The sequence below is a fragment of the Heteronotia binoei genome, chromosome 4 (assembly GCF_032191835.1).
Source record: "Heteronotia binoei isolate CCM8104 ecotype False Entrance Well chromosome 4, APGP_CSIRO_Hbin_v1, whole genome shotgun sequence".
In the NCBI taxonomy this organism is placed as follows: Eukaryota; Metazoa; Chordata; class Lepidosauria; order Squamata; family Gekkonidae; genus Heteronotia; species Heteronotia binoei.
In genome coordinates this window covers 70,592,179-70,610,166 of record NC_083226.1, presented here as the reverse complement: position 1 = coordinate 70,610,166, position 17,988 = coordinate 70,592,179, and positions in this window count along the sequence as shown.

Here is a 17,988-nt window from a genome sequence, read left to right as displayed (position 1 = left end):
CGCCCCAGAAAATTTGGACCGGGCACTACAAGCCATGGCTGGGTGGCTCAGGCTGAGCAGGCTGAGGCTAAACCCGGCAAAGACAGAGGTCCTTTGCTTGGGCCGTCGGGGTCCGGGAGGGGAAATCCCCCTGCCAGCTTTTGATGGTGCGCCGCTGATCGCGACGCATAGGGTCAAGAGCTTAGGGGTACTACTGGAGCCTTCCTTAACGATGGAGGCCCAGATAGCAGCCACTGCCAAGTCCGCATTTTTCCATCTTAGGCGGGCAAGGCAGCTGGCCCCCTTCCTGGAGCGTGACGACCTAGCAACAGTGATCCATGCAACGGTCACCTCGAGGTTGGACTACTGCAATGCCCTCTACATGGGGCTGCCCTTGTGCCGAACCCGGAAATTGCCATTGGTGCAGAACGCCGCCGCCCGGTTGTTATTGGGGCTCCCGAGATGGGAGCACATTCAGCCGGGACTTCGGGCTCTGCACTGGCTGCCAATACTTTATCGAGTTCGGTACAAGGTGGTGGTCATTACCTTTAAAGCCCTATATGGCCTAGGACCTGCTTACCTGAGGGACCGTCTCTCCCCACATGTTCCCCAGAGAGTGCTGAGATCGGGAACGCAAAATATCCTAGTTATCCCCGGGCCAAAGGAAGCCCGTTTGAAATCTACGAGGGATAGGGCCTTCTCTGTAATGGCCCCTATCTGGTGGAACCAGCTGCCAGAAGAGGTAAGGGCCCTGCGGGATCTTGTTCAATTCCGCAGGGCCTGTAAAACAGCCCTCTTCTGGCTGGCTTTTTCACTAACCAGCATTGAAATCTGAAACTGAGTGTAGTGTGATAAGATTGCTGTATGTTTTAATAATCTTAATCTGTAAATTGCCTGAACTGTCTTAATTGTTTAATTTTAATCCATGTAAATTTTATGAAATGTTTAAACTTTATATTTTAATGTTAGATTTTATATGTTGTAAGCCGCCCTGAGCCACTTGGCGTACACACACATTCCAAAACACAGTTTGCAAGCTTCTTCTAAACTTGCAAAACCAGAGGATCCTCTGCCCAGACCTGGGGACTGGCAAGCCTAGATCAGTTACAATTCTGCAAGGTCTGGCACCATATGAGGCAGCATCACTGAAAATAACCAATGTACAACAGATGACATTGCCATTCCCACTGCCTGATGGATGAAGGCCTCATTCATTGGAGGAGAAAGGGCTTCTCCTCCAACTTTGCACAATCTTGTCCAGACTCATTAGTTCAGGCAGTCAAGCGTGTGGCAGCTGTCAGATGAATACACATTTACAGGTGTGAAACCCATATTTGCATGCAATAACCAAGCATATGTAGGCATTAGCAGCAATTCTAAACAGACCTTTTCCCTAGCAAAGTGATCTGCCCATGGAAGCATGTGTACACATTTTTAAATAAAACTCAAGCTGTAGATTTCAATGCCAGCCACTAAAATGAGCCTCCTAATCACAGAAGCCTCTCTCACATCTCAATGAGTTAGTGTTTGTAAAGCACTGGAAAATGAAAGGTAGCTATTGAAAACGCAAAGCATTTTTATTAACGCTATAATTTTTATAAGCTTAAGGAAAATTCAGTATGTAATTTAAAAAGCAGCCAACAAGCTTATAAATGCTGTAGAACTTCCTTGGATAAGTGAAATCTGTCCACAATGCAGAGGCATTTAAGTAATGGGAGACCAAATGCGTAATAAATCTCAGTGCAGCACATTGCAGAGCTAGAGTAAGAAATGAGCCAGATGGACCCACTGGCTACTAGTAGCCTGTAGCACACAATTTCTTTGCTGCAGAAGAGGCAATTTTCTAGCATTGCTCAAGATAAGAGCAAAGTTTCTTTAATAACAACCATATGCATATGTTTCTACTTTTCTTTTCCAGAAATCATATTAACTGATGCTGCAAAAAAGATACTTCATTTCAAAAAATCTTTTAAGGGTGGGGGAGGATTTCCAGCTTCAAAGTTAACTAGAGGGACAGAGAGAGAGAAAGACTGGTAATTCACTCTACTCTTCTCCCACAGAATTTCCATTGTATAAGAATCCACTGAGATTCATAATCCTTCTCTTGACATTTTAAAGCCTAGCATGTGGTCCCTATTTCCCTATTTTAAGAGTGTGCCAGGGCATTCACATCAGAAAATGTGGGATGACTTTGGATGGATGAGGGCCAGCACAGCAAAATTTCAAGTAGCTGCAGATAACAAAAGGAACAATAGTATAGGATTTCAGTTGAAACAGTACACTTCACTGAAGAGTTTATATAACACATGCCCAAAGATTTTCAAAGAGAGCCTTGTTAAAGATTACAGAAGTAAATTTATAAAGCAAATCTTCATATTTCCAATCAATATGAAGACTGAAGTCAATAGTGATGCCAGGTTTCCTGAGGGGGTGGGGGATTTCCCTCCATTAGCTCCCATATCCCATCTCCAATCTGGCCTCTGTTTAAAAACCTTCAAAGAAGGAGAGCTCACCACCTCCCAAGGGAACCTCATCCACTGAGGAACTGCTCTGTCAAGAAGCTCTTCTTAATGTTTAGCTAAAACGCTTTTGAATACATATTTTTAGCTCCATAAGACGCACCTGACCATAAGACGCACCTAGTTTTTCCTGGTTTTCTCCTCTAAAAACTAGGCAAGGAGAGCTCCAGCAGTAGCTGCGGCAGCAGCCCTGACAGCTGCTCCTGGCTCGAGCCCTTGGCCCCAGTGGCGGTGGCAGGGGGAGGCGGCAGTGGCTTCCAGTCTGGCTCCAGCACCCTGCAGGGCTTGTTGCGTGTGGCGGGGCTGCTGCTGCAGCTCTCCTTGCTGGGGCTGCCGCAGACGCTACTCAGCATGCCTTGCAGGGGAGGAGGCGGCGCCGCCGCCTTGTTCTTCTGGCTGCGTTTGCCCCACAGCGATGAGCCCTTCGGGAAGCTGCCACAGGGGTGGTGGTGGTGGTGATGCTTCGGGTCCTCCATGTTGCGATTGTGCAGGCGGATCAGCCCGATCTTCCGCAGCAGAGTAGCCATCTTCCGCACGGCCTCTTTCCTCGGGGGGGGGGGCTATCCGCTGCCCGCGCCTCCCAGCGCCAAGAAGTCTGGACTGGGGCAGGGGGAGGCGCTTCTGGAGGCAGGGCCCCCCTCTTGCCACGCTCACTCACCGCTTTGTGGCACAGCCGTCGGGGATGTTGCTGCAGGCAGCATTGCAGCCTTCGGGCCACCTCTGCCAGGGGCATCAGAGCCATGCAGCCGGAGCCAAGCAACAGGCATTTGCAGGCTGCAGCTGTGCTGCAGCTCCGGGTGTGGAAAGCGAAGGCGCCCCCCCTTCCTCCTCCTCTTGCTGCCGCTCGCTCCATAAGATGCACAATTTCCCCCCCACACTTTTTTTTGGGGGGGAAGTGCGTCTTACGGAGTGAAAAATACGGTAATTGCAACCTGTTGGTTCTGGTCTGATCTTCTGGGGCAACAGGAAACATCTTCACTATCCTCTATATGACAGCCCTCCAAGTACTTGAAGATGGTGATCATATCACCTCTCAGTTAACTCTTCACCAGGCTAAACATACCCAGCTTCTTCAACTTTTCCTCATAGGACTTGGTCTCCAGACTCCTAACCATCTTCATTGCTCTCCTCTAGACATGTTCCAGCTTGTCTATGTCCTTAAACGGTGGCGCCCAAAACTGAACACAATACTCTAGGTGACGTCAAGCCAGAGTAAACCGACACCATCTTTTGCACATGCAGAATCAGGAGGAGGAGATTGGATTTATACCTTGCCTTTCACTACCCAAAGGAGTTTCAGAGTAGCTTGCAATCTTCTTGCCCTTTCCCTCCTCACAACAGGTAGGTGGGGCTGAGAGAACTCTCCAAGAACTGCTTTTGAGCAGAACTGCTCTGAGAATTATGACTGACCCAAGGTCACTCCAGAAGTTGCATGTGAAGGAGTGGGGAATCACACCTGGTTCTCCCAGATAAGAGTTCACACCAAACTGCTTCTCACTGAATGCAAGAACTGGTCACACAATTAGATGGGATCCTGTGCAGGCATTGAAGGTTTATAGTAAAATTTCAGCTCCCTTTTAAAAGTAGAGATGGAAGTAGCAGAAACAAAGAGGTAGCGGGGTGGAGGATGGCAGTGTCCAGAGTTGTAATCATGCAAACGGAGATATTCAGAGTACTTTGGATACATTTTAACGGTTTATTGAAATCTCAGCTCCCTGCTGGTGTCTGGCAAGCATGATGCGTTCTTTACTAGGCATCACCGCTCACTGCAAGTACAAAACATATATGCTGCTCTGCATCCCTTGGAGGAAGAGTGGGATAAAAATGCAATAAAGTGGTTCCAGATGAAAATTCAGCATGTATTGCCTCACGAGCCATGACCTTGTTCAGACCTGAAGACTAATGTAATCTCCCAGGTTCTGAATGGAAACAAAATTAATATATGTTACATTCCATCTTTCACATATTTAAGACAATCTATGTTCCACAGTTTTGGTTTAGATCTTTAAAAGAAACTGTGCAATTTGTAGATGTGCAAGAAAACAAGATTTGGGGCAGATTTTGCAATTTTTATTGCTAATTACTTTAATGGGAATTCTTCTGTATCTGCAGAATTAATCATCATACTATACCATTAAGCAGACCTATGCCCCTAAATGCTCTTTAAATCACTACTTTATATGATCTATATTGTAATCACTTAGTTGCAGCCATATGCAGACAAATTTCTGAAAGGACACGCATAGGATTGTGCTGACAGAAACTTCTGGAACCTCTTTGTGGAAACAAAATTCTCAAAAAATGTTTAAAAATTCATGTGGGCATGCATGTGTTTCTCCTTTATTTTCCTCTCAAGAGTTCTGACACATTAAAAAAAGACCCAACCCTTGCTTTTCTTACTGGATAAAAACTGCCAGAGGGGAACTGGCTGAGTGGGTAAGGGGAGTGGTAATGCATCCTTTGGGCGGGAGTTGTACCACTCATGTTCAAGGAGGCAGTGATTAGACCTGTTTTGGTGGAAAAACCCCTCCCTAAGCCTACTATATTGGAGAACTTCCAGCTAGTCTCCAGTAGTCAAGTTGCTTGAGTAAGTGGTTGCTCTTCAGCTCTAGGGGCCCTTGGAAGAGACTGATTTTCTGGACTCATTTCAGTCTGGCTTCAAGCTGGGGTTTTGATCAGACATTGCTTTGGTAACCTTGATGATCTCAACCAAAAACTAGATGGGGGGAATAGCACTATGATGCCCCCCTCTACTTTCCTCCCTCAGAGGCAAGAATTTCCCTTCATTTTTGTTTCCCTTTTGTGACTCAGCCACCCTAGTTATCTGGGTTTTTTTCCCAGAAGAACTCTCATGCTGTCTCACCCTGTCACAGTATGATATTTTGTTGTTAGCTCAGACCATGAACATGAGGAAGGATCGAGAGTCCCCTTTAACTTAAGAAGAAGACTACAGATTTATACCCTACCCTTCTCTGAGCCCCGTGGCACAGAGTGTTAAAGCTGCAGTACTGCAGTCCTAAGCTCTGCTCACGACCTGAGTTCAATCTCCGGCGGAAGCTGGGTTTTCAGGTAGCCAGCTCAAGGTTGACTCAGCCTTTCATCTTTCCGAGGTCGGTAAAATGAGTACGCAGCTTGCTGGGGGGAAAGTGTAGATGACTGGGGAAGGCAATGGCAAACCACCCCGTAAAAAAAGTCTGCCATGAAAACATTGTGAAAGCAACGTCACCCCAGAGTCAGAAACGACTGGTGCTTGCACATGGGACCTTTCCTTCTCTCTGAATCAGAGACTTAAGTGGCTTACAATCTCCTATATCTTCTCCCCCCCACAACAGATAGCCTTTGAGGTGGGTGGGGCTCAGAGAGCTCTCACAGAAGCTGCTCTTTCAAGGACAGCTTTGTGAGAGCTATGGCTGAACCAAGGCCACGCCTGCAAGTGGAGGAGTGGGGAATCAAACCTGGTTCTCCAAGATAAGCGTCCGAGCACTTAACCACTACATCAAACTGGCTTTCAAACTGGCACTCAAGCCATTTTGAAATTCCAAATCAACAAAATATTTTATTATTTTATTTATTTTATTTGGCTTCCAGCCCTCCCTCCCCCACAAGGAAGCTCAGGGAGGGTTACAGCAATCAATCTAACAATCAATCTAACACCCTGGAGAGTGTGCCACTTGTGCCAACCCAGAAGGTGACTGGGAGTGATCCTGGATGCTTCATTTTCCAAGGAGGCCCAGGTCACAGCAGTTGCCAGGTCTGCCTTTTTCTATATCCAGCAGGTTAGGCAATTGGTCCTTTATCTCCCCCCAGGACTTGGCTACCATGACCCATGCAATGGTCACTTCCAGGCTTGATTACTGTAACTTGCTTTACATGGGCTTGCCCTTGAGACTGATCCGGAAACTCCAAATAACGCAGAATGTAGTGGCTTGCCTACCGATGACATTACCTGTGTGGGCACACATTCAGCTGGCGTTTTGTCACTTGCACTGGCTACCAATTGAATACCGGATCCATTTCAAGGTGTTGGTATTAACCTTCAAAGCCTTGTGTGACCTGGGACCAATATATCTGAGGGACCACCTCTCCCCATATGTGCCCCAAAGAGCCCTGTGCTCACTAGGCCAACACCTACTGATTATGCATGGCCCAAAGGATGTCTGCCTAGCCTTGACCAGAGCCGGGGCTTTCTCTGCCCTGGCTTTAACCTGGTGGAATCAGCTCCTGCTGGAGGTCAGGGCCCTTCAGTACCTTCCACCATTTGCAGGACCTGTAAAATGGAGCTGTTCTGCCAGGCTTTCCAGGTGAGACAGTGGGCATCTACCTTAGTTGGCATCCCTATTCTGCTTAAGTGTCCATCTGATTTAATCTAAAGACCCAAAGAGGTCTTTATATAATTGCTGCTATCTGTTTTAGTTTATTGTTTCAATTTTATCTATTGTAATTGTATATTGTGATTAGTTGTTGACTCTGCCCTGAGCCCACTTGTGGGGAGGGTGGAATAAAAATCCAAATAAATAAATAAAATTCAATATCTCAATTTAAATTTCATTAATGGTTTACTATCTATGGCACCAAAGTCTTCTACTCCTGGGCTCCCTATATGCATACAGGTTGATGTAATTGCAATTAAAAGGTGAAAGATCAGATTATTCAACATAGAGTAGTAAGGGCAGGTGAAGTTAGGGGTAAAATTTCTGAGGTAACTCAATATAGAATTCTGAAGTAAATCATTATACGCACAGACTTTAATTCATGTGTTTCAAGCTACTGAGAGTTTCATAAGCCGTTCCCAGTGCCTTAGGATCTTTAAGATGATGTTTTGTTCCAGTGTTTCCCAAACACTCTAATAAACTTTCTTTGAGTATCCACTGACTCCTTCTGTTCCCAGAAGGCTGGTACACTCTATCCAGTACCCAAACTTTTATCTAGACACACTAGTATTCTTCTTGAGTTTTAATTGACTCTTAAGATGTGGGGCACAGCAGGAATCCCCAAACACAGTCTCTAACTGTCTCTAACTACAACAGACCAGGGATCTCACCACTCTCCAGAGCAGGCACTTAGCCAGAAAATTCTCAGTGGCTGGGCCCTAGGGGAATTGATGGGGCCTGATGTCACTGGTGGAGCCTGATGTTTGAGTCAGCACAGAGGAGCAGGAGGCAGTTGGTGGGGTCAGAGCAGGAACTGTGCCCCCCATTCTCTCTTGCTCACTCCATATTATGATGATTTGAGGGTGGTGTTTGGGGATTCCTGCTGTGCCCCAAGCTGTTGACCTGTGGGGTTCCACTGGGTTCAATCTTACCCCATGCTATTTAATATCTATGTAAAGCTGTTGAGATAGATCATCAGGAGTTTTATTTATTTATTACTTTAAATTTCTATCCCGCCCTCTCCACAAGCAGACTTTTGAACTGAAATGTCACCAATATGCCCAGCTGTACCTTTCTTTTCCATCTAATTTCAAAGATGCTGTTCTGAATTGGTGCTTCAAGGTAGTAATGGATTAGATGAAGATGAACAAACTGAAACTTAATCCTGACAAGGCAGAGATTCTTTCTTGGTAGAAAGGCAGACCTGGGATCTCTTCTGTCTTGGAGTTAGACTCCTGTTGAAAAGCCAGGTTGCAGTTTGGGAATGCCACTCATTACAGTGGTCAGCTTAGAAGTCTGGGTGGTTCAGAGTGCTTTTGCCTAACTTTGGTTAATGTGTCAACTGCATCTGATCCTAAGACAGTCAGATCTAAACACAGTGATCCATGCCTTAATTACATCTAGACTGGACTATTGCAATGTGCTGTACTTGGGGCTACCCTAGAATAATGCTTAGAGGCTGCAGATAGTCCAGAATGCTACAGCTAGATGGCTGGTTAAAGCCAGCTATCAGGAACGTGTAACCCCAATATTACAGCAATTACACTGGCTATTGATTCACTCCTGAGCTGAATTCAAAGTGTTGGTTTTTACCTTTAAAGACTTATATGGCTTAAGACCAAGGTTTCTGAAGGGCCATTTTATCCCATATGTTCCTGCCAATGAATTGTGCAGGTCACACTCCTGATTTGGTATTTTGTTCTAAGCAGGAGGAATGTGATCTGTGGGCTAAGGAACTGACAACAGTTCCTCTCTCATGAACAAATCACTACCTGCTTATTTACAGGGATACCAAGACTTTGCAGAGCTGGGAGATCTATTAAGATGATGCCTTTGGAGTCAGATATATCTAAATGGTTTTCAAATGGCTTTAAGGAATTCTCCTACTGCTATGGTTGGTGTTCCTGTCAATGCACTGGTTGATTTCTAGAACAATGTAATGTAAAATTTTATTTATATCCCGCCCTCCCCCGCCGAAGCAGGCTCAGGGCGGCTAACAACATTTCAAGTAAACAGTACAGTATTAAAAACATTAAATTCACATTAAAATTCACATTAAAATCAATCAATAATTAAAACATTATTTAAATTATTATTTAAAACAATAATTAAAACATTCCAAACATTAGAACAAGCAAATGACCCGGACATTTGAACTTATTCCCAGGTACCCTCTCTCAAGTGTTACAGAGCAGATAGTTCCTTGGTTTACTGAGGGGCTGTGGGCCATGAACAGTCAAGGGAGATGGCTAGAGTGTCAATCAAAGAAAACTTGAGCCAAATCCAATAAGAAACAGGCAAAAGCTCATTTTTTAAAGTGTTTTTTGTGACAGTGATGGCAACAATGGAAAACATTTTTCTGCCTCCATTGCATCTACACAGTGTAGGCTCGCAGAGCTATGCCAGGATGGTCAGAGACCTATTGGAATCTGGGTTGCAGAAAGAGGGAGTTGCTTGGTGGCCCACTGTGATGGTTTACTCAGCATTATGTGGATAAAATCTCTTGCATCCATTCCGACTTGGATTTTACATTGACAGTGGCTCATCAGGGGTAGGGAACGTTGGTTCTCCAGATGTTTTTTGCCTACAACTCCCATCAGCCCCAGCCAGCATGGCCAACCCCTGCTCGGATGGTGTCACGGTGCTGACTTGTCCAGTTCTTCAGGATACTTTTCAATTTCAATTGATTCAGTCTGAGGATGTGGACAGGATCCTTGGAAGTTTGAGGGTTACCACCTGTTTGTATGACCACTGCCCTTCCAGGTTACTTAAATCTTCTGTGCAAGGGGGGGGCGTGGCTAATTGGGTTTGAAAGGTAGCTGTAGAAAGAAAGAGAGGGGGTTGTTGTTCCATCCCTGAAAATTCTGTGGTGTATCCACTTCTAAAAAAGCCTAGCTTGGACCCAGAAAACCTTCATCGTTATTAACCAGCCTCACATGTCCTATTTCTGAGCATGGTGATTGAAAGGGTAGTGGCTGAACAACTACAGACTTTTCTGGATGATGCAAATTGTTTAGGTTTCTTTCAGTCTAGATTTAGACCTGGTTATGGGACTGAAACAGCCTCAGTCACCCTACTGGAGGACTTGTGTTAGAAAAGGAACAGAAGGTGTGCAACTCTATTGATTCTCCTGAACCTTTCAGTGGCTTTTGATACCATTGATCTTTTGGTACCATTGAAGTATTCAGAAACTTCAAATGCTGCAGCCAGGATGTTGACTGGAATGGGTCCTGGCCCATCTACACTGGCTCCCAATTTGTTTCTGACCACAATTCAAGGTTCTGGTCTTGACCATCAAAGCTCTATATGGTTTGGGACCAACATACCTGAAGGATCCCCTAATCCCTTATGAACCTACCCAATCATTATGGTTATCTTCAGAGGCCCTGCTTTGGGTACCTCCACCTTCTGAGATTAGGTGGGTAGCAACCTGGGAGAAGGTCTTTTCAGTCATGGCAACAAAGCTCTGGAAATCTCTCCATGAGATTTGTCTGTGTCCTTCTGTTGCCATCTGCTGCAAGTGGGTGAAGATAAGTGGAGCAAGTCTGAGAGGAAAAGGACAATATGGAGAGCTGTAGGCAGTGATTAGAGATGCATAAGCTTAGGACCTGCAGAACCAAGTAAGTTACTAAACCAGTTTGTAATAATCAGTCAGCTCTTTGGCTTCAGACCTATACTTTATTATGAAGTCAGAATCTATCGATGCCTTGATCCAGATAACAACTTACTTGTGAAACTTCCAATTACTTCAACAGAATTTATATAGGAAATATTCCCTGTGGATTAGTTCCTTTGCATGTGAATTACAAAAAAATGCCATTTCTTATTATTCAAAAGGAAAATGACACATAAATAGAGAACCTTACACCAAACTTCAACCAAAATATTACAGCATCCCAAGAGAGACCAAGAAACATTTCAGAGTTTTAAAAAGAAAGATGGAAAGGAAACAGATGTATTTCAAATAGTAATAGACACAAATAGAGTTTAATATTTCTCTTGCAAGATCTTTAGGCTCACAGGGGAGAAGAGGAGATGGATAACTTTAACGAATAGTCATGATGTATTTGATGTGTTTTTAAATTGAACAACAAATCTAACAAACAAACAACTATATACAAAACAGGCACAAATTCCTTCAAAACATTCTTCTTGTTGGTTAAGAAAACCTGCTGTCTAGAGGATGTCTTTAGAGACCTATATTTTCAACTTTTATCCGGCCATCTGGAATTTATGACAAAGAGTTAACACACTCAACAGATCAAGATTCAGTCTGGTACAGCTATTCACCAATATGAAAAACTATCAAGAGACATCATGAAAATAATGGAACAGTATGCCTTAGAGTATCTGGAATCTTCACAAACCACTGCCTGAGAGTGACATGCATTTCAGTTCTTAACAAAGGGAGGATGTGAAAACAGACTTATTGTGCTATTCAGTGTGCACAAATCAGAATGAAAATTCTGTGGAGCAAATTCCTTTGACCCTCCCAGTGTGTACTGCAAGAGTGCAGTCCCTGAATAGTACGATGCTGGATTTTTCTTTTTCATGAGAAAGTGGCAAATATATGAAAGAACTATGTGATAAGCCAATAAAGACTTGGGGGGAGGGTAGAAAAGGTACCTGAAAGCTAAAGAAATGTCTTGGTTAAAGTTTGATTCATTTTTTTAAGCTGATAGGACAGTTTGACTTCACATTACTTTCTCTAACAGCATCTAAACAACATCTGGGACTTCCTTTCTTCTTCTTAACTAATAAAGAATCAGCAAAAACAATCTCTGATGAGGCTTGCAACTTTTGAGGAGTTCTCTGAAGCACCACATCATGGTTGGACAACCTCTGTTCCAACTCCATTCCCAACATTAGTGCAATCCATTTGCCCACACAGCAGCCTGTAATGGAGACAAAACCAGTGGATGCTATTATGCAGCTGCCGGCAATTGCCTGCCTCCCACACTCTCAGATGGAATCACAAGGTTGGGGAGACCCTATTCAGGCTCAGCGCACAAGAGTTGACCAATCAGGGAGGAGCTAGCAGCCGCCACCATCCCTGAACATTCTGGTCCAGTATGAGCTCCCCACCCACCTATCCTCTTGTTAAGACCATGTGGGATTAGCAAAATTGGTACGTAATGGCCCAGTTACACAGAATGCCTTGTGTCCTGATTCCATATAAGAGGGTTGCAAGCAAAAATGCCACCATCTCCAGTTTAGGAGTGGCAAACAAAATTCCTCCTAAGCTGTTCACCTTTTTTGCTGAGACTCAATGCAGAGGTGCTGACTTCCATCAGCTCAGCAAGATTCGTGATCGAGGAGGACCATATCATCACCACCACCACTGGGGCAGTCTCCAGCTGGCAAGAAGGAGGATAATGTACTGGCCTTGCCAGGCTGGAGCCCAGGAGTAGCTGCAGTCTACATAGGCACAGCAAATAGTGAGGAATAAAGCCTACCTTCCAGCTTCCATGCCCTAACCCTCACTCCTCAAGTTTCCCCTCAGGCTATTGCTGCTGCCAGTCCTGATTGAAACTAGGCAGTGAGCAGCCCTCAGGATTATCAGAGTCTCTGGCAAATGCTAGAGCTACCCTTGTCACTTTTGGTAGTGTTAGGAATAGTCAGGAACTCTATGGTCAAAACCTGGGGTAAGTAAGAAAAGCCTTGTTTATCTTTTTTGATTTTTTTCTCCAAGAACTCTGCCTCCTCCAACCTTCTTGATGGCTGCCAAGCACTGCCTGGCAACCCCAAACTCCACTTACATTATATAAGCCTGCATTGTCAAATTTAATCCTAAAGAATGTTTACACTAATCCTGTAATACTACATTTAAATGTATATGGTGGGGCAGAATCTAAAAAGTAGTGACTTAAGAAAAACCCATGACAGAACCAACATTTTTAAGGCAAAATCACATTCATAGGAGTTGACAGGGCAGCCATATGTCTGACCCATTCAGATATAACATGGGAGATTTTGGCCTACTTGCACAAAAAAGTATGCTGGGATGGGGAGGTAATTGCTGCCTGTTCATCCACCTTACCTTACTACCTTCTGTTGCTCGAAACATTTTTCTTCCAGTGTAGCTCATCTGGGGTATTAATACTGAGTGGGGGAAAAAAAATCCAAGTATCAGAGCACAGCAAGCGGGAAGTAGGTTTAAAGTCTCTTATCTACACACTCTGTTTTTTGCACACACAAAAAGATTATCCATCTTCTGCATTTTATGTGAACAAGAGGACACATGATTGTCTGTTATGTTTACTTTCACTCTTGGTCACCACACCATACTATTTTCCATGGCCCTGCCTCACAGGGTTGTCATAACCATTACTCATATGGTGTACAGGAAATGTTTTGAACACTGTTAATGCTGCAGACATGCAAAGGGGGTTGTTGTAATTGCTGCTGTTATCATTCTGGACCAGTAGACATTCATACTGACTTGATTTTAATACAGTCCAGCAAATGAATAGCGATGCTTGTCTATGTATTCACCTACATCTACATGGCTACTGCAACAAACTGTTTATGTAATGTGTTCAAAGTTAATCTTTCATGCACATGTACATATCAGAGATTTGTCGACAGAATTTTGCTGTGCAATAGATGATGTTTTGTTGCACGATCTCACATCAGCCACACGCACACACACACACACACAAATTGACAGTAAGGAGCAGGAAATGGAATATGAACTAAGCTCTCCAGTGGAGAGATTCTGTTCCTAGACTACTTGAAGTATGCTCCTCGCCCTTGTAATGTCAGGCTTAATGCATTCTAGTTCCTTTCAGCCTACCTCAATATATTGGGAAGAACTTTATTCCAGCTTTACACAATAATGAGAGCTGCCCTTGCTCCTTTTTTCTAGTATTTATAGTATACACAAAGGAACCTCAGGTCACTGTGGATAACTTCAAGGTTAGCTTCTGTTCCCCCCTCCCTCCTTTTTCTAAAGAAATGTGAGATGCATCATTCAGCACTGAGCAGATATGAAAGGAGTTCAACAGTCTTGATAAGTGACAGCTGGACAATGTGCCACATCACATGGCAGAGGTTTAAAAATAGACACTTTTCAAAGAAGAAGCAAAGAAGGAACAAGCTGAGAATGAATGAAAGGAAAGGATGGGGAGGGTAATGAAAATATAGCGATGCTTTTAAATCAGATTCATGTGTAGGAGATATGCATATACCCACCCACCCCCAATACGCACACACACACACAGGGCATTTCTTTGATTTAGATCTCAGGATGGTATAAGTACTGGTATTTAGGGATATTTGAGTCCTCCAATAAAGTTTCTGTCCTGAGCCAGGTGGCCCAGGCTACTCTGATCTCTTCAGATTTTGGAAGCTAAACAGGGATGGCCCTGGTTGGTATCTGAATGGGAGACCACCAAGGAAGTTCAGGGTCATTACGCAGAGCCAGGCAATGGCAAATCAACTTTGAATGTCTCTTTCTTTGAAGACAGTGACTTGACATCACTTATCACAACCATCACCAATACTGTTTTAGGATTCAGGTTCAAAGTTTGCTTGTTTTTCTTTCTGGGATTGTGGAATTATTCAGGTTCCATTTTCCCAGAGAACTTTTTTCAAGATGGGATGGTGCCTGTTTTTCAACCAAATAATGTCAGAATTCCAGGGAACCTAGCACTGCCTTTCCATAAAAGACCCCCTTTCCAAGTTTCAAGTGAATTGAACCAAATGTCAATTCTATCAGCTCCTGAACAATTCTATGGTCCCTAACCATCTTACTTGTCTCCATTGTTTCCTATGTAGGGGGAAGTTCAAAGAAGTTAATAGCCAAAAGTGTCCAATGCAAACAAAACACCAAACCCAACATCAAACTGGAGAATCCAAGCCAAACCACCCTTGGGTTACTTTTAAATATCTAAACCTTCACTTATAGTTAATTGATGTCCCTGATAACATAACCAGAATTGCCCCTCTGAACTTGCTGCAACAATTCATTTTGAAACCAACAGGAAACCTTCCCCCTCCCCAAAAAAAAAAATCCCCTAAGAAAAATTATTTTAAAATAACCTGAAAGGAGGGGGAGGCTGATTCCCAGCCCACTACAATTTCCACAGTACAAAAAAAGCACAGAAAAACTTTAAATGATATTTTGAAACAAATTTCACCAGTCCTGAAGATGTCCAGTAAACAGAAAACAAGAAGGTCCTCCCAGGTAGGCAATGGCATCAGGCAATAGAAGCACAAAGTAGGTCAGAGCAGCAGCAAGCAGAAGCACATTCCAAAACATCTAGCCCTGAAATGGCATCAAACTACTTTTCTTTTTTCCATGCACAGAATACTCTATGGACTGGACCTAATTTGGTTTCCTTGTTTCTATTCACTTAAAACCCAAATGGCCTTCGTGAAGGGCTGTGACAATCATTAGGATTGGAAAGACAGTTCAAGTACTCTTAACAGCTGATCTTATTGCCTAATATGGCTGCCTCCCTCCCCCGTCCTTCCCATTGTGGTAAACAAAGAGAAGGGGCTTCCTGAGCTCAGGAAAGTGGTGCGGAGGGGGATGTCTGAGACTCCTTCTATCTGTGTGACATTGTCCCAAACAAGATCAGCTACTACATGTGTAGAAAGTAAGGTGAACCTGCAAGTCATGTATGACAGAAAGACAAGGTGGAGAAACCTTATCAGACACATTTCACAATTCCATAATTTGTAAACTATTGACCACGTACAGACATATACACACATGCAAGACCCATCTTGACTGGTTTTGATTTTCTTTGGGGCCTATGAACAGAATAAGGCCTTCTTTCCTTCAGTTTTCCTTTTTGCTGTACACTTCCAGTGACAACCTACTTTTGTGCTCAGTTCTCCGTCCGCCCCTGTAGTATGGTAGACAAGAGGACAGGTGACCTTTGCTTCAACTTAAGGTTTGTTTGTTTTTTAAAAAAATAGTTCTCTGACCCATTCCCTCTGTACCTGGGCCTTCTTTTAGTCACCCCTTCAATCAGCTCGGTCAGTGTAATGTACTGGGGTCGGCGCAGTAAGAGACCAGAGTTGGAGAGTGATTTCAGCAAGCTTTACTTCAGGAACACACACAGACTGAGCTCTGTTCAAACTTCCCGCTCCTTTATACAATTCTTGCCCCTTTCTGATTGGTCCTTAACTATCTACATGGATTGGCTATTTACAGGGCCCTAAGGGCCTATCAGGGTACAGTATGAGCCTGGATGTTGATTGGCTACTTATGTTTCAATCCTTCCCCTGATTGGGCACGCTTAGGCCTTCTCTGGAACCCTGGTGTGGAGTTCAAGCTCTGGCTTGTTCGGCTTCCCTCCAAAAGTAACAGTTCTCCCATTTGAGCCTAGGACACAACAGTCAGCAACTCACTTCCATACAGGAGCCCTGCAGGGCCAAAACTAAGGACATGCAGAGCAAAAACTTGCCCCTGGAGGCTGTTTGTAGATTACAACACTCCACACAAACATGGAGCCATTCCAAACGGACACCAGCCTGAGGTCATCCACTGAACACATCACAGGAGACTATGGTTTCTTTCTGCCCAGACCAGTTTATGGCTGAGATAAGGACATTCACTACTTCTTGGTCAGTATTGTCATGTGGGGCAAATTATGAAGTCCATCAGCTTCAACATCTAATGATTAGGGCAGAAGTCATGATGAGTTTTGCTTCACTTATTCTATGCTTTATATCATATTATGCATTACACGAGAGGCATTAAAGAAAAAGCAGGATTTGTATTCAGAACAGTAGCCAGGATGAGACTGGTAAATTCATCAGTTAACCTAAAGGGTTTGGGGGTGGGGTTTTTTTTTTGGGGGGGGGTATAGGTTTTCAGTTTTTGACATGACAGTTTTGATATAAGTAAAATCTTGTTTCTAAAATCTTGTTTCTTGCTTCTGCTGTGGTTATTTTTAACTCAATGGTGGCTGGTTTCCATGTGCCCCCTTCACAGGTGTTAGTGTTCAAAACTCTACCTGCCAGCACTGCTCAGTCAGGTTGCTTCATGACTTTCAATAGATTTTAAAGATCACAATCTTTCTTCTTATGCTTAAATAACCCCCAAAATATGTCCCTTGGTATACTACAATAATATTTATTTGAAAGATGACTCTGAATGTAAGATGCCCCCCTTAAAATGTTATGTATTAAAAAGTTTTTTATTGCTCAACGTAAGTGTAACGTATGCAAATTTAAGATGGCTCCGTCTTTTAAATGACATACCTGCAGGAAAGAAAAACAGTCATCCTGTATTTGAGTAAATACAGTCTGGCATGGCAAGGTGTATAAAATGGTAAGGGGCAACTTAAGAAATTGAAGTATTTAAGGAAGGTATTTAGTTTCATTCTAAATAGGTAAGCATGTGAACTTAAAAATCACTGTTCTTATTTAGCTTATATTGTTAGTCTACTAACAATTCATAGACATATAGACACTTGACAATAGGATTCAGAATTTTTTGGTGATTATGAAAAATCACGTATGAAAAGGGTTATTAAAAGGTTGTGAAAAAATCAACATAATTTCACCACTTTGTAACATCCAAGGCTGAAAGTAAATGTTTATGTAAACATGTCCTTTGTACCAGTGCAGAAGAGCACAAAAGGCTTTCATTCTGCCCAAAATTCTCTCATTTTTTACTGTTAACATCTTGGAGAGTTAAATCCAGACCCAGTGGAGGTCTTAAAAGCACATGACGACTCTAGGGATTTGTGTTTAGCCTGGACTCCATCCCTGGGTCATCAGGTGTCTTTCTGTTAAACATGTGTGCTGCATTCTGAGAAAGTGTCACTTTCTCCCTTGTGGCTCATTACATTCAAAGCAAACAATTAAGCCCAAGGCCTCATGTTGCTGGAGTGTCAAATGAGACCAATAACTTTACATAACCTAAATCCCACTGAGGGTTAAGGTCAGACAGTTGGTGAAATTGACTCTTTGCTGCAGAAATCCCAAAGGGCTTTTACTGCATGTTGTACTGGCATGAAAACTGTGAGCTTTGAAGAACAGGTTGCTGTCAAGCAGAAGACCAAATCACAGCTCAGCTTTTTCTCAGCATCTTGCTAACTTTTGAGGACCTATCTGAAAGGTCTTCAGGGACCAAATCAAATAATGGAAAGATTTTTGCA